Consider the following 27,836-nt stretch of genomic DNA (forward strand, 5'->3'; position numbering starts at 1 on the left):
CTGTCACCATTAACCCCCTCACGACCGACATAACTCTAGCATCATGTTCCAGCTGACGCCAGACAATTTGGTTGAACCAAATTGTCTGGCGTCAGCTGGAACATGATATACCAGAGTTATGCCGGTCATGCGGGGGTCATTGGTGAGTGTAGTAACTGTCAGGCTCCTATGACTCACTCAGCCGAACAAAATCGTCTGTCAGCTGGAATGGAATACTAGAGTTGTCCCAAGCACCAGAGGGTTAAGATTCTTAATCCTCTGGTGCTTGGGACAACTCTAGTACCCCATTTCAGCTGACTCAGACGATTTTATTCGACTGAGTGAGTCATAGGAGTCTGACAGTGTCAATACCGTCACCATTAACCCCCTCACGACCGACATAACTCTAGCATCATGTTCCAGCTGACGCCAGACAATTTGGTTCAGCCGAGAGAGGATCCTAGGATCCTGAGAGACACTATAACATCACAAACAAAATACAAAATGCCTTCCCTCCATCTTGAACGTACTATAATTCATTTACATTAAGTAAGCTCGTATTTTTGCAGCTTATTTCATGTATCTTAGTTAAAAGAAAAAAAAAACTACGAGCCAGTGAATAAAACCAACACTTGTAGACGAAGAATATAATTACCAAACAGTTTCGGTGGACACTGCCACCATCTTCAGTGGTCAAGATAGTGAGAGGGAGTGACATACTGACCATTCAAGGGTTCCTTTTTATGCGTGTGTGTGTGGAAGGGTGGGGTAAAGGTGAGGTGGGGTGGGGTAGATTGTAAGCGGGGATTAACCCAAGAGGGATTTGGGGGGGACATTACCGGACAGGTCAGGTGTAATTCCTATCTGACATTACCTGTGTCGTAGCAGGAAGAGACATGTCCCTTCCTGCTATGACACAGGTAAGGTTAGATAGGAATTACACCTGACCTGTCCGGTAATGTCCCCCCCAAAATCCCCCTTGGGTTAATCCCCGCTTACAATCTACCCCACCCCACCTCACCTTTACCCCACCCTTCCACACACACACGCATAAAAAGGAACCCTTGTATAATCAGTATGTCACTCCCTCTCACTATCTTGACCACTGAAGATGGTGGCAGTGTCCACCGAAACTGTTTGGTAATTATATTCTTCGTCTACAAGTGTGGGCTTTATTCACCGTCTTTGATTATCACGAAAGAGTGATTCATCCAGCCAATACTACGAGCTCTGTATCTTTTCATAGCCCTTCTTCGTGACTAGCATCGTATTCTAGTTATCTATAGTTACAACTGAGCATTCAAGTTGGAGGGATCACAACTTTAAGCAATTACAGTAAACAAACAAACAAAAAGCAAGTGTCGTCCTCTTGACCTCTCGTCTTCGCAGGAATGCAGCGGTGGCGCCATCTTGTGCGTGGAATGCGTGAAGTGCAGGCTCTTGAGTGGAAGGAGCACGGAGCCACGGGAGACTTAATAATATTCGCTAGTCAGCCAGTCTAGAAGCCTGGGACATTTGCCTGAAATAATAATAATAATAATAATAATAATAATAATAATAAGAGAAATAACAACAAAACCAGTCTTATACATAATTCAATATCTTAGCCACTCGATCTGTTCATTCCTCCCCTTCAGTACGAGGACGCATTTCTGTAAGCTATTTTTTTCTAACATGGGAGGTTCGATACGTTTGATTGAACCTATCCATAAGACTCCTAAAGCTGAGTAAATGCCTCTGAAAGTTGCAAAATATAAAATATAAAACGTCTATATGATATAAAAACCTTTGTTCACCTCCGGGACTCGATCTGTGGCGCCTAGAACAAGTGCTGACGTCATGTTTACACTTTGCTACCTTTAGACGATTTCCTGGAGCTTAAAGAAACCCTCTCGGGATGATGGGACAGACACAATAACCCCTTCAGACAGAGAATGACTTAGTTACTTTGTTCTAGGTAACCGGACGATTTTATTCAGCTTAGGAGATCCCCTCGTAGTGAAGGGATTGATGGTGACTGTATCTAACCCCTCCAGTACGAAATTTCTCTCCAGAGTTGAAGAAAATCGTCTGGAGGAAGAAAGATGAATATGGAAAAAAGTGTTAATGTGGACAATGAGTTAGATAAGACTGGTCGTGTTTGGCAGGATGGGGAAGGGTTGGTCGTGTTTGGCAGGATGGGGAAGGGTTGGTCGTGTTTGGCAGGATGGGGAAGGGTTGGTCGTGTTTGGCAGGATGGGGAAGGGTTGGTCGTGTTTGGCAGGATGGGGAAGGGTTGGTCGTGTTTGGCAGGATGGGGAAGGGTTGGTCGTGTTTGGCAGGGTGGAGTAGGACAGGGTTGGTTTTGGCAGGGTGGGGTAGGATCGGGTCGGTTTTGACAGAGTGAGGTTAGATTGGGCTGATTATGCCGAGGTAGGGTAGGGATGGGTCGGTTATGGCAGGGTTGAATAGAGTTGGGTCGATTAGGGCAGGCGAGGGTAAGCATGGGTAGGTTATGGTTGCGTTGGGGAGGGTAGGATAGGGCTGGGTGGTGGTGGGTTGGGCTGGGTAGGGTAGTGTAGGGCTGGGTAGGGTAGGCTGAATCAGGGTAGTGTAGGGTACAGAAGAGAGGTGGGTATAACTGCCGTTTAGTTCCGTCATATCCAACGCCTATTTCACTCAGTTATACTACACTGTCTCATCAAATTTGGGGCGATCTTCTCTACGATTTTTGTTCTTCCCCGCTTAGTTCAGTCCTTTAGTTCATTCATGACCCTTGGCTTTCCTTTTTCTTTTCTTTTTTTTCTTTTTTTATGAGGTGGAGCGCAGGTGCACGAGGCTAGACCACCATTAGTCCAGAATATTAAAGGGTAGGCCACCAAGCTACGCCCTGGTAACGTCTACACGTCAAAACATCTGTCCACCTCTGGGACTTGAACTGCGGAGCGCTGGACGCAGAGCTCTCGGTTTGCGGATGTCACTGTTATTCTTTGCTAGCTTCTGACGATATCCTACAGCTTCAGAAAACCCTCTTAGGATGACGGGACAGAATCATTTAATCTTTCAAGCCGAGAACAACTTATTTACATTGTCCTAGCTGACCGCATGATTTTATTCAGCTTAGGAGATCCCCTGATAGAGATGGGGTTGATGATGGCAGTATTTAACCCTTCCAGTTCGAAATTTCTCTCTACTGTAGAGGTGAAGAAAATCATCCGAAGGTAGAGAGAAGAAAACAGGAAAAGTAATGTAGTGGTGAAAGGGCTGTACAGGGGAGGGTAGGTTAAAGTAGGGTAGAGTTAGGTCGGCAATGGCAGGGTAGGGTAGGGTAGGCTGGGGTCGGCAATGGCAGGGTAGGGTAGGGTAGGCTGAGGTAGGCTAGTGTAGGGTTGAGAAGAGTAGGGTAGGGTAAATTGAACCGAATAAGTATATACAATAAAATCTGGCGATACAACAACCAGGGTCATATGCCGCCGGACGACAACGAGAATAAAAGCACTCGAAAAGATGAAATACACATACACACACACACACACACACACATACACAAATACAATTCATAATTAAAACAAGAAAAACACTAAAACACTAAGAACACTAAAACCACTGTATACTAAATTTTACACGGTAGTGCAGCTGCCTACACCAAGCAAAGGTTTCCCCCTCCACCACAACAAGCATCCTCTCCAAGTACCAACAGAAGACTACAATCCCTCTCCTGCCCGGTGCTCAGAGAGGTAACGATGGCGCAATTCCCCAACAGTGGACACCATCAGCAAAAGCCGAAGAGTCAGGGGGACGAAGCATTCCACACAGAAAGTAGGGGGAGAGTCCTCCATTAAAAATCAATGAGAGAACCAGGAATGGCCCATTCGGAGCCAGCATAAAGCCGTCTCCCACCTGCATTCAGACCTCGGCAAATGAAGGGGGTCGTTTACCCACAAATATCACACATTTTGTTGGCCCCCACCGCATCCCACCTACTCTGCCAGTGGGAGCAAACAGTGAGTGGTTAGATGAATATCACTGAGCGAGGCAGGGGAGAGGTGAGGATGGGCGAGAGGCAGCAGCCTTTGCCAGAGCGTCAGCATGCTCATTGCCCACAATGGTACAAAACCACAAAGCAGTCCCTAGCAAGCACAGCCATTCTAAAACACTGTAGACAACAAAAGAGGATTGGACGGGAAAACACAAAATGGAGATCGGCAGAGTCGCTAAAAACTGTATAACAAACAGGAGGGAAGCTAAATATCAATTTGACTGCGAGTAAAATAGCAGTAAGTTCTGCGATAAAAGTAGATACGATGGGGGGAAGACTCCTACCACGAATGAAATCGGGAAATATAACACCCAAGCCTGTCCCCTCACGGGATTTCAATCCATCAGTACATACGAGAATCGAGACACTGTGAGAGGAAGCATGTTCTAAAAAAATAGCAAAGAGCCGCCTGTGAGGAAAGAAAGGCCCCTCTCTCAGGAAAGTAAACACACGGTTGCACCCCTGAGAGGAGCCAGGGAGCCATCCTTGGTACACGCACAGGACAAACAAGAAAGGTTGGAACATCCACATCCCCCATGGCAGCCTTCACCCTGTACCCAAACGGATGTGGATAGCGAGGATACGGCGAGGCAGACACTCCCTCCGGAACAGAGCCAACAAAATCTTCCTGAACTTTAGCAAAGACGGTGACACTAAGGACACTAGTTTGAGGCACTCCCTCCTCTTGAGGATATGAGGGAAACAAGGTGGCACCAATACGGAAAAATTCCATAATCAGTGAAGGCAACCTACCACGCAAACCAAGATGGTGACCTGCAATACCTGGCTTGTGAAACGGTAGGACAACAGCCCCCGCCAAGAAGCAGGAGTGGACGAATCTCTCCAAATTCTATTTATAAGACTCAGGAGGAAGGACACTGCTTCATCATCCAGGTACCTCAGCACTGCATGGGGAATATTATCGACTCCGGAGAAGTGTCACGACAGGGAAAGGGTAGACCAAAGTTTACACCAAGACAAAGGAATGTTGTAAGTCTCTCCGCCCCCAGAACGGATGTCCAACACCTTAATCTCCTCCACCTCCCTAAGCCTGGCAAAAACCGAAGAACGAGTATCCCTACAGGAGACCTCAGCGGTAGGATAGGGTAGGGAACGCTAGGGCAGGGTAGGCTGGGGTAGGGCAGGGTAGGGCAGAGAAAAGTAGGTTAGGATGGGTTGGTTTAGGCTAAAGTAGGACAGAATAGGAGAGGGGTAAAATGTGCCTAGTCCAGGAACGAAAAATATATCAGTTATCCATGTAACTAGCGTTTTCTATTTCGGTAGATTATTTTCTTGTCTGCCTAAAGAATCGTGATGTACGAACAATGAGATTAGATATCGAAACTGTAAGATGCGAATTAGTTACAAAGACGGTATTTTGTTTTGGCTAACGTTACATCGATACGTTCAGCTAAGAGCAACTCGGCAGAACTGAACAGTATATGACGTGCTAGATGAACGCTGTGACCGGAAAATAAATATATATGTATATATACTTCAGCATACAGTAAGCGATTTTATGTTAACTGAAGAGAAGCCACCACAGCTAATGGGTTAAGTTTACACACACACACACACACACACACACACACACACACACACACGTTGCGAAAAGTTTCACTGACGAAGTGGGTGGTTACTGTCCCCCTTGAGCAAGGGGACTGGTGTGTGCGTGTGTGGTCACAGCCTTGCCCTTAGATCGGACTATATGAGCTCTCAGCTCCCTTCCGGGAGGGTAAAAGCTGACGATCACGACCATCAAGTGATCCTGACCGACCCGGTGAATTACACACACACACACACACACACACACACACACACACACACACACACACACACACACACCATTACTTGCAACTGGCTGGCCTATCATACAGCCATATCCTATATTCATGAAGTACAACACATCTTACATTTATGTCAATCAATCAATCAGTCATTTCCTGTGGCACCCTCGGGGATGCATAGGGCCTCGATGAACTCACACCACCACATCCTATCTTGTGCTAACCCCTCAAGATCTCCCCAACACTCATCTCCAGCTTCCCGTCTCATTGTCCTCACCCACGTCTCTTTTGGCCTTCCTCTACCTCTCCTACCAAGTGCCACCCACCCTGGTGTACCTCGAACTATTCCCTGTCTCCTATACACATGTCCTAGCCACTTCCATCGTGAGAACCTAACATATTCATCGACCGGCTGCACTCCCGTTATTTCTCTAATTCTACTATTTGGTATCCTTTCCCACCACTTAACTTCTAATATTCTTCTAAGTGCTTTGTTTTCAAACACCAAGAATTTATTTTCCATAGTCACTGTGCTGTACCAAGACTCGTGTCCATAAATTAAGATACTCCTAACCATTACCTTATAAAGTTTGATTTTTGTATGCACAGAAAAATTGTTATTATTCCAAATATTTTTAAGCATTCCCTTTGCCTGATTAGCCTTCTTTAACCTTTCCTCGAATTCAAAGTTCAAAGAACCATCCTTGGCTAAATAAGTACCTAAATATTTAAACCTATCAACTTGCTTTACAAGCATACCTCCAATTACACATTCCTGCGCATTTTCCATATTCATATTGATTATTTCAGTTTTTCCACAATTAATAACCAAACCCACCTTGCGACCTTCACTCACCAAACAGCCCAACACTCTCTGCATCTCTTCTGGCCCATCACAAATCAAAACTATATCATCTGCATAATCTAAATCCAAAAGTTTCCTGTTCTCTCCCCAAAGTATCCCTGCACCGGTTTCTGTTCCAACGCGTTTCATAATGTAATCAATGACCAATATAAATAGTAAAGGCGATAGAACACCACCTTGAATTACTCCGGACTTGACTTCAAACGAATCACTCAGACAACCATCAACCATCACTTTACAAAATGTGTCCTCATGCATGTTCATAATGACCCTCACAAACTCCTCTGGTATTCCATAATGTCTCATGATCTTCCCCATAGTCTCTCTCGAAACACTATCAAAAGCCTTTTCAAAATCAACAAAACAAAGACTTAATGGTACTCTCATTTCATTAACTTGCTGCATCAAATGCCTAACTATAAAGATCTGATCATTGCAACCACGTCCCTTTCTAAAACCAGCCTGTTCATCCCTCAGAATACCCTCAACCACCGGCTCCAACCTATTTAACAACACTCTCCGAAAACTTTCAAAGCTATCGGTGACAAAGAGATTCCCCTCCAATTGCCACATTCACTCAGGTCTCCCTTCTTCGGAACTTTAACAATTACACCATTCTTCCAAACTGATGGTAGTAACCCCGTCACCCATATCTTACTGAATAGCTTGGTCAAGATCATTATTAATCTATCTCCCTCCACTTTAAACATTTCCGGAAATAAACCATCCTCCCCTGGTGCCTTATTATTCTTTAACTGTTTTACTGCTTTCTCCACTTCTGCAAGCCTCAACTCTCCTGTTTCTATATTTAAATCTTCCTAAGCAGACGGTATATCCTCTTCTGGTGGTATTGGTCTATTAAGAACTGTCTCAAAATGCTCTTTCCATCTATTTTTAATATCTCGATCTTTGGTCAATAAATTTCCTTCCCTGTCTCTAACTGGTATTTCCTTGCGTTTACCTGCATTACCACTCAGTTCTCTAATCGATTCATATGCTATTCTTTGACTCTGTCCATCATTTTTGTTTATTAAGATTTTAGTCTCTGCAACCTTTTCATCCACACATCTTCTTTTATCTCTCCTAGCTAACCTTCTTACTTCTGAATTCAAACTCCAGTACGCAGCTCTTGCTAATTCAATCTCTCGTTCATCAACGCATTGCATCTCACTCCTCAATTTAGCCTCACCTCTCTTTTTTATCATATCCCACGTTTCCTCTGATATCCATTTCTTTCTCCTGAATCTATGTCTCCTTCCAATCGTACATTCAGCAGTCTCATGCAAAACTTTGTTCACATCCTCCCACATCTCATCTACACTTCTCTCCCCCTCTTCCAACGTTTCCAACACCAAAAACCTATTTCTGCATTCTAATCTGAATTCCTCCTTTTCTTCTCCTTCCCTTCTAAGCTTAACAATATCGTATCTACCAACACCAGATTTTTCCTTCTTCTGATTTTTAAGTTTAAACCTTATTTTTGCAATGCTGAGTTGATGGTCACTACCAATATCCGCTCCCCGTTTAACATGAACATCTAGCAGAGAACTTCTATGCCTCCTACTGATAGCGATGTGATCAATCTGATTTTTATATTTTCCACACGGCGACACCCAAGTTGTCTTGTGTATATTGCAATGCTGAAAGAGTGTGCCCTCGATGACTAAGTCATTTGCTAGACAGAAGCTTCCAAACCTCACTCCGTTTTCACTCATCCTACTACCAACTCCCATCTTACCCATACATGCCTCAAATCCCTCATTTGAACAGCCCATTACTGCATTAAAGACTCCAACGCAGATCAAAACATCATGTCTAGGTACCCTTGCTACTCCTTCTTGCAACTTTTCATAAAATGTGTCTTTCCTTTCATCGAGTGCATCATTAGTAGGTGCATAACACACAAACAGACTGATGTTGCCATGATTTGATTTAAACCGTGCGTATAACAATCGCTCATCTATAGGATCCCACTCACATAAAGCCTTATTTGCCTTACAACCCAGCAACAATCCTACTCCATGATAATGCATTCCATCCTGTCGGCCAGATATCAATAAACGTATACCATCCTCCAAATCCAACTTATCGACTCCAGTTAATCTAGTTTCTGTCAGAGCACAAATATCAAGTCCGTAATTTTGAAAAACCTTCACTAACTCATCGATTTTACCGTCATGATTTAGCGTTCTCACATTCCAGTTACCAATTTTAATTGTATTTTTTGCATTAACAAAGGAATTAGATTGTAATTGAGGCACCGTGAGATTCTTAGCACCCCCTGCCCATTTAAGGGCTGCACGGGACTGGGGGCCATTATTGTTCTTTCAAGAGTCCATCAAGGTTTCTTTGGCTAACTTCCTGAACACCTCGCCATTGTGTTGCAGTCGCAGTAGGCAGCTAACTTGCCTGATTGCCCACACCCGAAAGACCCAGCTATGCTGTAGCCAGTCACGTGCCGGCATGCTTCCCAGCCATTTCACTCTCAAGGAGTTCCTCTGCCTGGATGTGAGAGGGATGTTTGTAGAGCAAGGAAGAGTGGCTGTGCGTGATAGAAATGAATGGAGAGAAATTGTGAATGAATAAATGATGACGCAGCCTTGGGGGGATATTCTCCTACATTTGTCTGATCAGCTGATCAGGCAGATGCGGGTAAAGGGATGGGTCTATTATGATGTGGCAGGTGTAAACCAGCTCTGCTGTAGGGCCTTGCTGTGGATGTCACTGATTGCACGGCGCAATTGTCCCTCGTGCGGTGAGGAATTGTCCCTTCTCCTCCTTGGGGCTAAGATGCGAATGACCGTGTTAGAGTGGATGAGTAAGTGTCGACCTGTCTCGGTTACCCCACTTTCCTTGGGGGAAGCATCCTGGGTATATATATATATATATATATATATATATATATATATATGTGTGTGTGTGTGTGTGTGTGTGTGTGTGTCTGCCCTAGTCAAAATGACCTGAGTAGGTAATTCCTTGGGGATTGGGAGCCATTCCTCACCTCACCTGTCCTCACTCCCTACATCCACCCCTCCCCTTCTTTCTCTCTCTCTCTCTCTCTCTCTCTCTCTCTCTCTCTCTATGTCTATTTGCCTCTCTCATATACAGTATATATATATATATATATATATAGATAGATAGATAGATAGATAGATAGATATATACAGATAGATAGATAGATAGATAGATATAGGTAGAAATAGACAAGTAGACGGATAGATAGTTTTGTGTGTGTGTGTGTGTGTGTGTGTGTTCTAATACAGTCTCCCCATTCCTCTTATTTTTTTTTTACGTCATTATTATCCACACAAAAGAAACCTACTGTAACTTATAAAAGATACTGTACCCACACAGTGAAATTGTGGGAAGTGCCATAATAGAACGAATTAAGCCCGACCAGAATCGTATTCTTCCATATGAATAGTTATCGACACAGTGAAATCAAGACCTACTGTAACGACATCTTACACTGAGATGGTTATATCGTGAACATGGGCCTCGTCTAGTTCCTATGTTGGTATGTAAACCCATATGCTTAACATCTATCTATCTATCTATAGCCCGACGCCCTAATCCCGCAAATGGTGGCCACAGAGAAAACGCCTCCAAGTCGCTCTGTCATCCACCATTTGACTATCCACCTCCCAACTCACCCCCCCCCTCCCTCATATACCTCTCAACTCCATCCCTCCACCTCATCCTCGGTCTACCCCTCCCTCTCCCTCCCTCCACCACACCTACATACACCCTCTTAGTCTTTCTTTCTCCATACTCTTCACATGTCCAAACCACCTCAGTGCATTTCTCCTAATCTTCTCAATCACATTCACATCCACCCCACAACGTTCCTTCACTTCTTCATTCGTCAACCTGTCCCTCCACGTCACTCCACATGCTCCTCTCAAGTAACTCATTTCCACTGCTCTCACTCTTGACTTGTTCCCCTCTTGCAAGGTCCACGCCTCGCTTTCATACGTCAGGGTAAGGATCACAATACTATCATGCAGTGACTTCTTAACTTCCATACTCACCTCCCTATTTCTCATCATTGCTTTCAGTGTAAAAACAACCTTCCTTCCCTGCTGTACCCTTTCACGCACTTCATCCCCCAAAGTTCCATCCTTACTCATCACACTACCCAAGTACTTGAATGCACTCACATTCTCCATACCCTCACCAACTAACCTCACTGCACACTCTGTGACTTCATTCCTCTCGAATACCATAACTTTACTTTTGTTTACATTAACTTTCAGATTCCTCCTCCTACACACTGTCCCAAATTCATTCACCAAACCTTGCAACTCTCATTCATCTTCACTCAACAATACTGTATCATCAGCAAACAGCAACACCGGAAGCTTCCAAATGCTTAACATAATGTCTGAATTAATGGCATATCTGTCACACTGATCAGAATTAAGACGTACTGTAACGATATCTTATACATGTACTTTATGGGTTTTAACCAGGACAACACGACTCTCATCTAGTTCCTATGTTGATATATAAACCCAAATATCTAAGTATGTATGGACGAACTAATGGCATACTCATCATATTTATCAGAATTAACTTATTATAAATCAATTACTTACTTACTAGGTACTGTGCTATATAATGAAGTAGTTTTCTCAATATTCATTGTACTCACCAAAGATCCTGAGATGGGTGAAAACAGAGGAGGACGGTACACACTGTCCCTGCAAGGAAAATGGAATGATTAGTATAACTGCACATTATATGGCTACATAAAACTAATATTATAAATGTGGATTTCTCTCAGAATAAGGCATAAAAAATTGTCATTCCAATTTGCGAATATCTCTGCACGTACATGTATCTCATGCATGGTGTACACTAACATTTTTTTATATATATGCTTGCCTGGTGCACGTGTGAGTGAATGTGTGAATATTTTATGTATACATGTGTGTGTGTGTGTGTGTGTGAGCGCATGTGTTTGCTTCGTGTTCCATGTGTTTTCTGTATCTGGTGCTCCGTTATTCGTCTGTTTTATATATTTTGTTTGTGCTTTGTGTTACTGCAGCTTTATATGCTTGTATGTCCCGTGTTTCGTGTGACTAAAGGTGAACTGCTTAAGAACAGTTCCTTTGATAGATACGATTGCTTCTTCCAGAATACAGCAAATGTTTTCAGTTTATTTCGCTCTGTGGACGATTGTATAAGAGCGTCGTGGAAAATACTGGAATCAGAAAAACTGCAGTAGATACAGCCTTGTTTACCAGATATCCTGCCCAAGTTTCATTAGCAGATACGTTGTCCAAGTTGAATAAAATCGTCTGAAGTAAGAATAAGCTTGAAGAGACGTTGCTGTACTGAAAGTCATTGGATATGCCTTGTTTTATGTCTTTTCGTATGTGGCTGCGAGATAACAGACTCAGGGTCAGTCTTTTAAGGCAAGCGTTAATAGATATCTCAGTGCTTTCTTTAATATGGAGGTTAATATATCACTGGAGTGTTTCTAAACCTTTCCGCCTCCTCTAAAGTAAAGATGTTTACTGTCTATTACACTCTTCCAATTGGTAAAATCACTGGTGTGTTTACAGATCCCCATCTCTCAGGCAAGGGTGTTTACTCGTCTCTGTTACATGGGTGTCTATTACACACCTCCTATTGGTAATCTGTTGATGGTATGTTTTTCAAAGCCTCCCACCTGTCTCTCGTGCAACGGTGTTTATTATCTATTACACTCCTCTTATTAGTGATGTGTCAAGAGCATGTTTTTAGATTCCGACCACCCTCGTGCAAGGCTTTTTACTGATGATTACACGGAAGTGAAGCTTGGACATTGTTGGAAGGACACAAGTCAAGAGTGAGAGCAGTGGAAATGAGTTATTTAAGAGGAGCCTCTGGAGTCACGTGGAGAGACAGGCTGACGAATGAAGATATACAGAAGCGTTGTGGTGTTGATGTGGATGTGATAGGAAGCGTTATGAGGAACACACTGAGGTGGTTTGGCCATGTGGAGAGGATGGAGGGTGAAAGACTGACGAAGAGAGTGTATGTGAGTGAGGTGGAGGGGGGAAGAGGGAGAGGGAGGCCGAGGATGAGATGGAGTGATGGGGTGGAGAGGTATATGAGAGAGGGGGGCGTGTGAGTTGGGAGCAGGGCAGTGAAATGGCGGGGGACAGGGCGACTTGGAGGCGATTTGTTTGTGGCCACCCCAAACGGGATTGAGGCGTATGGCAATAGATAGATAGATAGGCACACACCATATTGGGAGTCGTACACGTCCTCTCTGATTATACGATGACAACTCTCTCAAATCATGCATGGTCTTCTCATAGCCTTCATCAGCCTCTGAACCACGTAGTCTCGTCTGCTTATGCTTGCACTCCTCATAGTCCTAATCAGACCTCAGAGCTACCTATCCAAGCCGTATATTACTGTTATCCTGTGTTCTTTTTATCGTTCTTCTATTTTTCACTTTTTCTGGCCCCATTCATGCCTTTCTGCGTTTTGTTTCAGTCATTTGCTCTCTTTATCTCATACTCTGTTTTTTTTGGTTTTACTCTCTGCTCTTTTTCTCTTATCCCACCTCTTTATCTCTCGTATTCCTGCCAGGGTTCGCCAATTAAATATTTCACGGTTTATTATGCAGATACGAGGCTGTAAGTAATGACCAATGACCAGGCAAGATGATATATTTTAGCCGTTGCGAATCAAACAGACATATATGGTAAAACGTCAGACACAGACTTACACATGCACTTCTAAACTGAACTGGAGTAAAGATATATATATATATGCAAATATATATATATATATATATATATATATATATAGAGAGAGAGAGAGAGAGAGAGAGAGAGTATAAATTTTTCTTTACAGAACACAACTCACACACCGTAAACACACACAGACACAGACACACACACACACACACACACAGACACACACACACAGACAGACACACACACACCATCTTCTACTTGTACACAGAACCGGCGAAACTTGGACTGTTACACCCGTAGACTCTCAGAGAGCATAATTTCTTATATAGCGATTTTATGGGCGACCGAAAGTTAGGTTAGGTCACTTTGGGCAGGGTTTGGTCTGATTAGATAATTTTTGGTTGGGTTGGGTTCAGATCGACTAGATATAGACGGATTAGGTTAGATTGCTTTAGAATAGCTCGGTTTTGATATATTTTGGGTCGGGTTCTATTGGGTTGGGTTAGGCTGGGTTAGGTTCGGTTGGATTTGGTCATTTGAGGCTTGAGTGGGTTTCGTTAGGTCGGGTATGGTATGGTTAAGTGAGACTGGGTAGGATTAGGCAGGGTTAGATGCGGTTAGGCTGCATCAGAATTAGTTAGTTTAGGTATGGGGAGGTTACGTGAGATAGTGAGGTTAAATACAATTAGACTGGGTTAGGTGAGGTTAAGTTAATTAGTTTGGGTTATTTTAGGTTGAATTAGGTCACTCGAGGTTAGGCCAGGTTCAGTTCCAGCAAATATGGATAGGTTAGGCGCAACTGGCCTAAAATAAGATTCAGAAAACGTTATAAACACAACCCCCTCCTCCCATCTGATTCTGTGACCTACGTCTTGGCTTCAGTCTTTCTCTCCCTATTTCACTCTCTCGTAAAAGTCTTGGTCCCTGTCGAAACGCCTAAATTTACTGCATTGTCAAAGTGGTTTATGCACTGCGGTCTTTTGTTGGTCGGTCCTTCCAAAGTCAAGTATTGCACGAGGTGGACGTGGTTTTGTGTGTGTGTGTGTGTGTGTGTGTGTGTGTGTGTGTGTGTGTGTGTGTGTGTGTGTGTGTGTGTGTGTTCGTGTGCGCTTGAAGCTGTGTGTACTTGAGTAATGCCCACATGCACACACAAATGCCTCGACAGTAGTGTGTGTGTGTGTGTGTGTGTGTGTGTGTGTGTGTGTGTGTGTGCAAACGTGTGTACTTGACTGATATCCACATGCATACACACAAAGGCCAGGACACACAGAGTAGTTGTTTATGTGTGTGGGTTTATGAATAGACTACACTTACACTCAGGCCAGGACAGACATAGGGTAGTGTGTGTGTGCGTATGTGTTTGTATGTGTTAACAGAATACACATACAGAGTACCATGTGTGTGAACAGAATATGTAGAGTAGCATGTGTGTGTGTACGTGTGAATAGAATACACATGTAGACGTCACTGACACCCTCTAATTCTTTCAGCCAGGATTGGAGACGTAGCGTGTATATGTCAGGACTCCATATTATAATTACAAATCATAATAGATAGCATGATGGATAGATAGATAGACAGATAGACAGATGGATAGAAGCAGCAAGTACGTGTGGACATTCAAGTGCATATACATACATACCAGTTCTCACAAACCACTTACTAAAGTCAGTCAATAATATCTTTACAAACACTCCCGACGCAGTGCCGGGCGACATAGGTTTAATAGCGCCCCCCTTTTTTTTTTGGGGGGGGGGGGGATTTATGTGTATTAAACCTTAAGGATTCGTTAGTATGTTGCGTTTATTGTTTTAATATAGACAATTTCCATCAGTAACCTTCAGAATGACACCAAGGTGTAATGTACAAAATAATTCGCTATGGAAAACGTGTTAGGAAATCTCAAGAGTCACATATAATATGGGCCAAAACCTTATGACATCTAACCTTCAATCCGATGACCTAACAGTAATGAGGGGGATATGAAGACTAAAGCTCACCATTTCAAGTAGGAAAGTCTGCTTCCTAAATGAATAAAATTGCTTGTCGGTATCCACACTATAATGAACCCCTTCAATACGATGTCTACTAGATTTAATTATTGCAACTACCACGAGATTTTATTCAACTTATGACATCTCAACTCTTCACCTTAAGTGGAACTGCCAAGACAGACAAAGAAAGAGACAGACGGAAGCAGAGACTAACAGACAGACAGAGGCACAGGCAGAGGAAGATTTAGAGAGAGAGAGATTGGATCAGTTACAAGGACAGGGAAAACTGAGGAGAGGAAATCAGGTAAGGAGAAGGGTAGAAAGACCGAGAAAGAGACTGAGACAGAGAGAAGGAGGCAGAGACAGAGAACATGATGCAGAGGTGAGTGCATGCAACTGAATGAGGTAAACGTGAGAGGATGCGGGGTTTGGAAGTGGAGGAAATGGAACGATTCTTTCAGTCCAAAATGGAAGAGGCTGAAAGAGTGCGCACATATTCATTCACGCAAACACTGATACAAGCACTGATCAGCACATGCACGCACACTAATACACGCAGGCACTAATAAGCACTGATACACACAAGCACTGATACACTATCTATCCATCTATATACCTAGGCTGCTTCCCCCAAGGAAAGGGAGGTAGCCGAGACAGGACGACACACTCCCCATTTACTCATCCATTCAAACACGTTCATTCGCATCTTAGCCCCAAAGGGGAGAATGGACAGATCCTCACCGCACCACACTGCACAAGGGTCAACTGCGCAATGCAATCAGTGACATCCGCAGCAGGGCCCGACAGCAGAGCTGCTTTACCCCTGCCACATCATAACAGACTCATCCCCTTAACCGCACCTGACCTGAAATAGCTGATCAGACCAAATGGGGGAGAATATCCCCTCAGGGCTGCATCATCACTTATTCATTCACAATTTCTCTCCACCCATTTCTGTCACGCACAGCCACTCTTCCTTGCTCAACAGACGTCCCTCTTGCATCTAGCGCTCTCTTCACACTGTCCATCCATCCTATTTGTGGTCTTCCTCTCAGCCTTACACCTCTCACATCAGATCTAGTTATCTTTTTCACCAATCGCTCATTATCCATTCTCTCCATATGCCCAAACCATCGCAACACCCTCTGCTCAACTCTACCAGCCATCTCCCGAACAACTCCAGTTCTCCTTCGCACTTCATCATTCCGCACTCGATCCATACGCGTCACTCCACACATACTCCTCAGACACCTCATCTCCATTACATTCAAACTTTTCCTCTCTGCTACACCCATATTCCATGTTTCAGCCCCATACAATGCAGTCGGTACCACAACACCCTCATACAGCCTTCTCTTTACATCCATTCTAAGCAAACGACATCTAAACACTTTTTTCATTCCTCCCAGCACCTTTCCTACTTCATTTATTCTAAACTTCACTTCTGCATCTATTCTTCCATCCACAGAAACATGTGACCCTAGATATTTAAAACACTCTACCTCCTCAAGCAACTCCCCATTCAAAACTATATTCATCCCCCTACCATCTACCAACCTCGTACACTTCATCACTTTACTCTTTTTCCCATTTACTTTCAATTTCCTCCTTTCACACACCCTTCCAAACTCCTCTACCAACTGTCTCAATCTCTCCTCTGAATCAGCCACCAGTGCAGTATCATCTGCAAACAGCAGCTGCTTCAGATTCCACTCTCCACCATCAACATTCACCAGACTCAGACCTCCACCTAAAACTCTTGCATTCACCTCCCTTACAACACCATCCATGTAAATATTAAACAACCAAGGCAACATCACACATCACTGTTGCAGCCCCACTCTCACAGGAAACCAATCACTCACAGCATTTCCCACTCTTACACACGCTCTACTATTTACATAAAAACTTTTCACCCCTTTTAGTAACCTACCATCAAGTCCATACAATCTTAAAACAGTCCACAAAGCCTCCCTATCAATTCTATCATACGCTTTCTCTAAATCCATAAATGCCCAAAACACATCCTTACCTTTCACTAAATACTTTTCACACACTTGTCTCACAGCAAACACCTCATCAACGCATCCCCTCCCTCTCCTAAAGCCACACTGCTCATCACCAATCACTCCCTCTGTACCCTCTCTAACTCTCATAATTAACACTATACCATACACCTTACCTACAACACTCAACAGACTTATACCCCTAAAGCTAGTACATTCATACTTATCACCCTTGCCTTTATACAACGGGACCACACAAGCACTTGCCCAGTCAATTGGCACCATACCTTTCTCAAAGCACACATTCAACAATCTTACTAACCAGTCAACAATAGTCACTCCACCACCCTTCAGGCTTGAGATTTTATTAGGTCTTGTGGTATTATTCTTACAAAGCTCATGGCCTCATAGTGCCAGGGATTGATTCCTGGCACTGCAGCATCCTATCCTATCATCATCAGCATCATCATCATCATCATTGTCGCTGTTGTCAATGAGCAAGTAATATGAGTACCTAGATTAAGTTAACTGGCACTGTATACTCTAGTGGTGGAAAGATCTACTTAGCCTACTGAGCCTGGCACTGCCACTAATCCTAATTATCATCATTAGGCATTATCATTAGCTCTCATCATTAGGCATTATCATTATCAACAGCTCTGCCTCCTTTTCCCACCCAAGGATGGGGTGAGGAATTCTCAATTAAAATTTCATAAGTAAGGGAGCAACTGTAATACTCTGTACATCTCAACTTGGCTAAGAGTGATTAAAAAACGATGCAAAGTCACAGTTTTGCCATCCTTGTCTTACTCTGCTTCAGGGCTTTGGGGATTGGGCTGCAAATGACACAAATCTTTGCCAAGTCAAGGTGGACAAACCAAAAATTTTCTAACTCACTTTTCAGAAGGGCGGTAATAGCCGTAGTTGTAGTGGTAGGTGTAGTAGTAGCAGTAGATAAGATTTGAAGACAGATGGCCTAGGGTAACCTCTTCTGACCAGTTAATTTCCTAACAGGTTAAAGGCCACTGTGTTACAAGGAGCCTGCAGCACCAACCCCAATGTAGCATTGTTGCCCATCGCAGCATCGACATCAATAGCAGCAACACTAACCCCATCGCAGCACCACTAACCCCGTCAGAAGTGGTAACACCAACACAGCAACAACGGAAACATCAACACGAGTTTCACAGGCAGCCCCTGAAAATGTGGCAGGTTTTTAGGAGATAATCTCAGCTCTGTTGATAATTTAACTCTTTGTCTGTGGAGGTGTTCAATACAGATCTTAGTTAACTCTTAATGTATTGGTGCTGGAGTGGCACTACTAGGATGAAAGGGGGGGAGATTGCCTTCCCTATCCCCCAACAGGAGAAAGGTGCACTACAGAAGGGTAACTCAGCCTGCCATCCACTGAATTCATATTCTGATGGGCCTGGGGTTGCAACTACTACAGCTACTAGTACACGAGAACAAATATGAACAAATCCATTTTACATCATTTGTCTGGCTCAATTCCCTGGTAATAGTCCCTCATGTACTTCCTTATTCCCAGAAAGGAAGATTGTGGACTGCAGCAGAACATGACAATCCTATGGTTCTGCATTATTTACATAATTCTTAATGACTAGTATTATTCTTGTGTTACTCTTTTGTTACTACTCAAGACTGAATATGAAGAGATAGCAGTTTAGATAAATAGGTAGTAGGAAACGGGGTTGTAGATAGACTTAATTTCTTCACAGAGAGGGCTGTCTCCTAATATGAATAAAACAGTCTGGTGGTAGCAAGTATAAACTATATGACATCAGCAGAAGGCCCCATACTACAGGTCCCTTTGGCAAAATAAAAGATGTCACAGCCAAAAGAAAAAAAAAAAATCCTGCACTTTTCCCCCCATGTAAGATGAGGTACTTTAACTGGTTATAATAATAATAATAATAATAATAATAATAATAATAATGATGATGATAATAAATCATCCATCATCCAATCCTACATCGGCCAATGAGGCAAGTTGATCCTAACATTTAAGATGAGAGTGACCAGCCTCACTCATCCCTGAATGGCATTATGTGAGCAATAAAATCCAACCACCCCTTGGATATAAACCTTCACCAGCTCAATCCAACTGGAACATCACAATTACCCACTAAGTCACCAGGCACAAAAATTTGGTTATATGATTACCATCCAGCACAGTAAATGTTTCCCTGGTGTACAGGAAACCATTTGGCTTGTCACTCAGTGTAGAGTCACCCACAGGCAGAAGGAAGGGGAAAGAATGAAGGAAAGAAAGACAGAAGAGGGGGTGTAAAGTCACCTGTAAGCAGAAGGATGAGGAAAGAAAGAGAGAAGAGGATGGAAGGAAAGAAGGATGGAGGAGAGGAAAGGACAGACCCCCGAGAACAGTGCTACATCGAGTGAGTGGATGGTGAGCGCCCCCACCTACCACAAATAATAATAATAGTAATAATAATAACTACTTTAAGAATAACGAGAACTACTCTAAGTCTCAATGGCATGCCTAATGGGCCACATCCCCACACATCATTCAAGCCCCTGAAATCCTGATACCACAACACAGGCATAACTATCACCACACAGGAGGAGGCCGTAGCACGGGCCGAACAGGGTAGTACTCCCGAGGGGAATGGGAATGCTGGTGATAGGGAGAGCTGGAGCTCCTGTTTCACTAGCTATCTAACCATCCCCCTTTGCTGACCTTTTCAGTGTGACAGTAACATGGAGAGTAGACCAGCATACTCTCCCAAACATTTCCTCTAACTATCTATGCACTACACCACATGCACTTTACATTTCACACAATGTATCCCACTATGTTACAGGGGTTGGCGCCAGCAAAGGCATGCGGCCAGAAAACTTCGCCCCCGTTACCTAGTGGCGGACTTCTGGGGGGAGGCGTGGCGGGGGTTCCGCCGGCATAGATCATGGGTCCAGGGCGAGATGGGGCTCGGGCCTGTGCTAGAGGGTACAGGGCATTGCGGTTCCCAGGCTGCCGCTTACGCCCAATAGAGAGGGGCCCGAACCTGGGAGTAGCGCCCCAGGAGGCTGCCCTATCAGTGGGTGTATAATGGCGGGATAGTTGCAGTGCCAAGACGCGCTTGGAGGGTGTCCCTGCAGCTGTCCTGGCAGGGTGCCCTGAGGCCACTACCACAGCCACTGGTAAGCTGGTGGGCTAGGGGTCCCATATCCATTGCCTGGACCTGGGACTGTGCAGTGAGTGGGACCTGTGCTGTGTCTGTCCCCCTTTATTAATACTGAAGATGACAAAACAAAATAAGTTTCAAAGCAAGCCTGAGGACAGTAAATCATCCATGGGGTTGAGGGTGGGCTCATGGAATGTGGGAAGTTTGAGGGGAAGAGCAGGGGAAGTCGTTGAGGCATTCAGTAGGAGGTGGGTGGATGTGGCGTGTTGGCAGGAAGTCCGGTACAGGGGTGGATCAGCCAGAAAGATTGTTGGGAAGGACTGTTGCTATAAGTTGTTTTGGCAGTGGGGGACAGACGGATATGGAGGTGTTGGTGTGATGGTTGCGGAGAAATGGGTGGAATATGTTATAAATGTTTTGAGAGTAAGCGATAGGATATTGGTAGTGAAAATTCTGTTGGAAAGAAAGATAGCTGTGATTATATCGGCATATGCTCCACAGGCAGGATTGGATGAATCAGAGAAAGATAGATTTTGGGATGATTTAATATGTGTAGTGGGTGGTATGCAGGATGATGAGATAGTGATTTTGGGAGGGGACTTAAATGGTCATGTAGGTGAAGCAGCACAAGGTTATGAAGGAGTGCATGGGGGATGTGCATATGGTCTAAGGAATGCAGAAGGGGAAAGGATACTCGAGTTTGGGGAGGCAACGGACATGATTGTGTGCAACACATATTTTAGGAAAAGAGACAGTAGGTTAATTACGTATGAGTCTGTGGGAAATAGCAGTCAGATAGATTATTTTCTGGTTAGGAGGGCCGATAGGAGGTTACTGAGGGATGTTAAAGTTATAGGAAGTGAGGAGTGTGTGCAGCAGCACAAACTATTGATTTGTGATGATGCTTAAAGAACAAGTGATGAAAAAGAGGACTTATGTACCTAAGAGGAAAATATGGAAGCTGAAAAACCAAGTAGTAAGGGATGCCTTCTATAGCGAGTTGAGGAGAGTGGTGGCTGAACAGGGAGCTGTAGACAGAGGCGTTAATGAACAGTACAGAGCCCTCAAGAAATATTTCTTGAGAGTTACTGATGTAACATGCGGCTGGACAAGAGGACCACCAAGACATAAAGTAACTTGGTGGTGGGATGAAGGTGTAGAAGTTGCAATTAAGGAGAAAAGAAGGCTTTTCCGGGAATGGAAGAAGGGTGGTAGCAAAGAGGAATATTTGGCTGCCAAGTGTAGGGCTAGGAGAGAGGTATACAGGGCAAAGTCTGAGTCACAGAGACAATTACTTGATAACCTAAATCATGGGGAAAGGAAAAATATATTTAGGGTGGCAGGTCAGGTGAAGAGGGATAATCGGGATATCATAGGTGAGCAGTGTGTGAAGAATCATGAAGGAAAGGTAGTGGTGAACAGTGAGGATATTAAAGATGCATGGAGAGAGCATTATAACCGGTTGTTGAATGAGGAGTTTGACTGGGACAGGGAAGGTTTGGAGCCAGCAGATCCAGTGTCTGGCCCTTGGCCTTTGATTGATACTGCTACTGTGAGTGAGGCAATAGGCAGGATGAGGGTGGGGAAGGCAGCAGGCGTGTCTGGGTTGACTGCCGAAATGTTGAAGGCCTCAGGCAATATAGGGGTGAGTTTAGTCACTGACCTGATAAATAGGATTATTTAGGAGTGTGTTGTCCCAGATGATTGGCTGAAGTGTGTAATTGTAAATGTGTATAAAGTGATGCCCTGGAAAGAGGAAATTACAGAGGTATAAAGCATTTAGATCAGATAATGAAGGTAATGAAGAGAGTTTTAGAAGGTATGATTAGAGAAAGAGTGAATATTGATGAGATGCAGTTTGGGTTTATGCCAGGTAGGGGGACCACTGATGCTATATTCATTGTTCGACAGCTTCAGGAAAAATATATATTGGTAGGAGAAGGGATCTTTATTTTGTTTTTGTTGATTTGGAAAAGGCCTTTGACAGAGTCCCTAGAGAGGTGGTGAAGTGGGCAATGAGAAAGCTTGGCTTGGAGGAGTGGCTGGTTAGGGTGGTTATGGCTATGTATGTGGGTGCTCACACCCAGGTGAGAGTGAATGGAGATTTGAGTGATGAGTTTTCCGTGAATGTTGGTGTGCATCAGGGGTCAGTCTTGAGTCCCATGTTGTTTATCATGGTACTTGAAGCCCTTTCACGTGACTTTAGAAACGGACTCCCGTGGGAGTTGTTGAATGCTGATGATTTGGTGTTGATTGCAGAGAATGAAAGGGAGGCAGAGGAAAGGTTTAGGAAGTGGAGAGATGGTATGGGGCAAAAGGGTTTAAGGGTAAATGCAGATAAAACAAAAGTGATGATATCTAGGGTTGGTGGCGGTACTGTCAATGACGAGGGAGAGTGGCCATGCGCAGTTTGCCATAAGGGCGTGGGAAGTAATTCCATCTTGTGCGGTGTGTGTGATAAATGGGTGCATAAGAGATGTAGTGGTATCAGAGGTAGACTGCGAGATAATGCTAATTTTATGTGTACGGCGTGTCGTGGTAAGCAGATGGAGATTGTCAGACGTGAAATGATTGAACTTGCTGGTGAATCTCTTGAGTGTGTGGAAGAGTTTTGTTATTTGGGAGACATGTTGTGTGCTGGAGGTGGGGCTGGAGCTAGCTCTGTGGCTAGGGTGAGAAGTGGTTGGAAGAAGTTCAGGGAGCTCTTGCCTCTCCTGACATTGAGAAGGCTCTCCCTACGTGCTAAGGGGTCTTTGTATGCAGCATGTGTTAGGAGTGTAATGCTGCATGGCAGTGAGACCTGGGCAGTGAAGGAGGAAGATATTCGCTGGCTCAGACATACAGAAATGACAATAATTAGGTGGATGTGAAGTGCGTCCCTGCGTCCAAGGCCTGGAGAGGCTGGGTTTACAATGGAAGAGTTGAGAGGTAGGATGGGACTGGAGTGTATTGGTGTTGTGATGACGAGAGGTAGCTTGAGGTGGTTTGGACATGTGGACAGGATGGGGGATGATAATTGGGTGAGGAAGGTGAGAAGTGTTAATATTGGGGGTGGGGTTATGAGGGGTAGACCAAGAAAGACATGGGACGAGGTCATGAAGTGTGACCTTAGGGTTAAGGGACTGAACAGGGAGGCTGCAATGGATCGTGCAGCGTGGAGAGTCGCCATCAGGTGACCAAGGCCGACACATGCAAGCATGTTGGAGCCTTTAAAAACGAAAACGAAAACGAAACACATGCATTTCATAAAAACCATCCAATAATCCATCCAACTTTTCAAGTTAAATAAGTGCTGTCAACCCTCATCATGTACTCCCCCATACAAATGTCATCCAATCATCATCTATCTGCTCAGCAAAAAATCTAACACACACCAAAATGAGATACTGGTCTCTGGTTTGAATAAATCTACACTATCAGTCTACATATAGCCGGACCCTTTAATCCTGTAAGGGGTGGCCACAAACAAATTGCCTCCAAGTCGCCCTGTCTCCTGCCATTTCACTGATCCCCCCCTCTCATATACTTCTCCATTCCTACCTTATCCTCAGTCTCCCCTTCCTTCTCCCTCAACTCCCTATTCCAAATGAGGAGGATGGTGGACCGTAGGAGAAAGGGAACTTCTGGTTTCCTGTCCAGGCAGCTGGCTGGTATTAACGTGGCAGCTGGTTGGTATTAATTTGGCTTTCTTCTCCCCCCCTGCTCCCTCTCTGTAGGCAGTTTCCATGGCTCAGTCAACTCACACACCTGAAAATATACTATACATTAGTTCTTTCCTTTCAAACCTTGATTAACAAAAGTAGCTTGTTGGCAGCAAGAACATTATCATCTGGAGACAACATGAGTTAAATAACTTGGCAATACCAAATGCAAGATGTTTTTAATAATAATTCATCCATCCATCCATCATCCAATCCTACATTGCCCCATGTGGAGCATAGGAGCCCAGGGCTAGGCAATTGGTCCCGACAATTAAGATGAGAGTGACCAGCCTCACTCATCCCTGAGTGGCATTACATAAGCAATCAACCCCAACCACCCCTTGGATATAAACCTTCACCGGCTCAATCCAATTGGAACATCACAATTACCCACTAAGTCACCAGGCGCCAAAATTTGGTTATATGGTTACAACCCAGCATAGTAAATGGTTTCCTGGTGCACAGGAAACCATTTGACTTGTCACTCAGTGTAGTCACCCACAGGCTGAAGGAAGGGGAAAGAATGAAGGAAAGAAAGACACAAGAGGGAATGTAAAGTCACCCGTAGGCAGAAGGACAAGGAAAGAATGAAGGAAAGAAAGACAGAAGAGAATAGAAGGAAAGAAGGATGGAGGAGAGGAAAGGGCAGACACCCGAGAACAGCACTACATCGAGTGAGTGGATGGTGAGCGCCCCCACCTACCACAAATAATAATAATAGTAATAATAATAACTACTTTAAGAATAACAAGAACTACTCTAAGTCTCAATGGCATGCCTAATGGGCCACATCCCCACACATCATTCAAGCCCCTGAAATCCTGATACCACAACACAGGCATAACTATCCACACACATGCATTTCATAAAAACCATCCAATAATCCATCCAACTTTTCAAGTTAAATAAGTGCTGTCAACCCTCATCATGTACTCCCCCATACAAATGTCATCCAATCATCATCTATCTGCTCAGCAAAAAATCAAACACACACCAAAATGAGATACTGGTCTCTGGTTTGAATAAATCTACACTACCTGTCTACCTATAGCAGGACGCCTTAATCCTGTAAGGGGTGGCCACAAACAAATTGCCTCCAAGTCACCCTGTCTCCTGCCATTTCACTGCTCCCCCCCTCTCATATACCTCTCCATTCCTACCTTATCCTCAGTCTCCCCTTCCTTCTCCCTCAACTCCCTATGCCAAATGAGGAGGATGGTGGACCGTAGGAGAAAGGGAACTTCTGGTTTCCTGTCCAGGCAGCTGGCTGGTATTAACGTGGCAGCTGGTTGGTATTAATTTGGCTTTCTTCTCCCCCCCTGCTCCCTCTCTGTAGGCGGTTTCCATGGCTCAGTCAACTCACACACCTGAAAATATACTATACATTAGTTCTTTCCTTTCAAACCTTGATTAACAAAAGTAGCTTGTTGGCAGCAAGAACATTATCATCTGGAGACAACATGAGTTAAATAACTTGGCAATACCAAATGCAAGATGTTTTTAATAATAATTCATCCATCTATCCATCATCCAATCCTACATTGCCCCATGTGGAGCATAGGAGCCCAGGGCTAGGCAACTGGTCCCGACATTTAAGATGAGAGTGACCAGCCTCACTCATTCCTGAGTGGCATTACATAAGCAATCAACCCCAACCACCCCTTGGATATAAACCTTCACCGGCTCAATCCAATTGGAACATCACAATTACCCACTAACCCACCAGGCGCCAAAATCTGGTTATATGGTTACAACCCAGTATAGTAAATGGTTTCCTGATATAGACATAATTTCCATCAGTAACCTTCAGAATGACACCAAGGTGTAATGTACAAAATAATTCGCTATGGAAAAGGTGTTAGGAAATCTCAAGTCACATATAATATGGCCCAAAACCTTGTGACATCTAACCTTCAATCCGATGACCTAACAGTAATGAGGGGGATATGAAGACTAAAGCTCACCCTTTCAATTAGGAAAGGTTGCTTCCTAAATGAATAAAATTGCTTGTCGGTATCCACACTATAATGAACCCCTTCAATACGATGTCTACTAGATTTAATTATTGCAACTACCAGGAGATTTTATTCAACTTATGACATCTCAAAACTCTTCACCTTAAGTGGAACTGCCGAGACAGACAAAGAAAGAGAAAGACGGAAGCAGAATACTAACAGAGAGACAGAGGCACAGGCAGAGGAAGATTTAGAGGAAGAGAGATTGGATCAGTTGCAAGGACAGGGAAAACTGAGGAGAGGAAATCAGGTAAGGAGAAGGGTAGAAAGACCGAGAGAGAGAGACTGAGACAGAGAGCAGGAGGCAGAGACAGAGAACATGATGCAGAGGTGAGTGCATGCAACTGAATGAGGTAAACGTGAGAGGATGCGGGGTTTGGAAGTGGACGAAATGGAACGATTCTTTCAGTCCAAAATGGAAGAGGCTGAAAGAGTGCGCATGATGGGAGCAAGAAAGAGGAAGGAGAAAATAAGTTACTTAATGACCAAGTGTAAGATGGTGAATTGAAGTAGGAAATGCAAATGTGGAAGACAGGAAGACAAAAGATTATTAATGAGAAGCAGTGGAAAATAGTGATTTGAAAGCAGGAATTGCATACATGGAAGGCAAGACAATGCTTGATAGTGTCCTGGTACCAACACAGACGTCAGGCAGTGAAATCTGAACAGTGATAGCGAGGTAAACAAAGAATATTTACACTCCCACTATACAGTATATTGCATTCTGAAGTAAGGCGAAGAGCTGTGAAATACAACACTTTCTGTTTAAATTTTAACAACTGAACAGAAGACAGAGCTGTGAAATAACTATGCACCTCACATTTCAAGAAATATATTCTATTTAAACTTTTTTTTAGCATAAACATATATTTTGGCTACTCAGAACTATCATACACGCTGAAATGTATGGGGAAATATTGTTTGGTTTCAGTTTCATGGATGGGAGAGAGTTCGTTACCTTTCTGTTTGATTTAGTTCAGGAAGACAGCTGTTCAGGAGAGGAGCATAAACACCCCAAAGAGGAGAGAGAGAGAGAGAGAGAGAGAGAACAAAAACCAAACACAAAGCCAACGAGAACTACAACACTGTGGAAAAAAAGAGAAAGAAAAAGGAACTCGAGAGCATAAAAACATGTAAGCCTTCAACAGAATACCTTGGGCAATATATATATATATATATATATATATATATATATGTGTGTGTGTGTGTGTGTGTGTGTGTGTTGAATTGTCTGTGTGTATGCAGGAGAGCCTGTGTATGCGTCGTGGAGGGACACTGCGTTTGGAGGGATGGCCGAGTTCATAGTGATCCTTTTTGGATGGAGGTTTGGGTATGCATGTTAATAAATGTGTGTGTGTGTGGGGGGGGGGAGATATAGCAGTTTCTAAGGTGAATCTGCAGCATGTGTGTAAGTGCAGTAGTGTGTGGGACGGTGTGGCCTTATGTGTTCAGGGACAGCTGCATGTATATGAAGGTATAGCTATGTATATAGAAACAGAACTTTGTGTGTCGATTTATGGATGTCTATGTGTATATGAATCAACATTTGTGGAGATGTCATAGTGTAGAAATGATTGGAGATGCGGGTTACGTCTGTTGAGGTGGACCT

General features: G+C 43.8%; 1 long non-coding RNA gene across 1 annotated transcript; it reads right to left on the bottom strand.

Annotated features, from left to right (window-relative positions):
- Nucleotides 1-1,046: 1,046 nt before the first annotated feature.
- LOC145390117 (uncharacterized) lies at nucleotides 1,047-18,345 on the bottom strand. Its single transcript, XR_013895571.1, has 3 exons — nucleotides 18,245-18,345; nucleotides 11,304-11,352; nucleotides 1,047-1,498 (listed from the first exon to the last, which is right to left on the bottom strand). It is a non-coding gene; the product is annotated as an uncharacterized LOC145390117 (long non-coding RNA).
- Between the last annotated feature and the right edge of the window lie 9,491 nt (nucleotides 18,346-27,836).

Source organism: Coenobita brevimanus, unplaced genomic scaffold, assembly GCF_032717465.1.
Source record: "Coenobita brevimanus isolate Jiangsu-jjx unplaced genomic scaffold, ASM3271746v2 jjx.HiC_scaffold_2860, whole genome shotgun sequence".
Taxonomy (NCBI): Eukaryota; Metazoa; Arthropoda; class Malacostraca; order Decapoda; family Coenobitidae; genus Coenobita; species Coenobita brevimanus.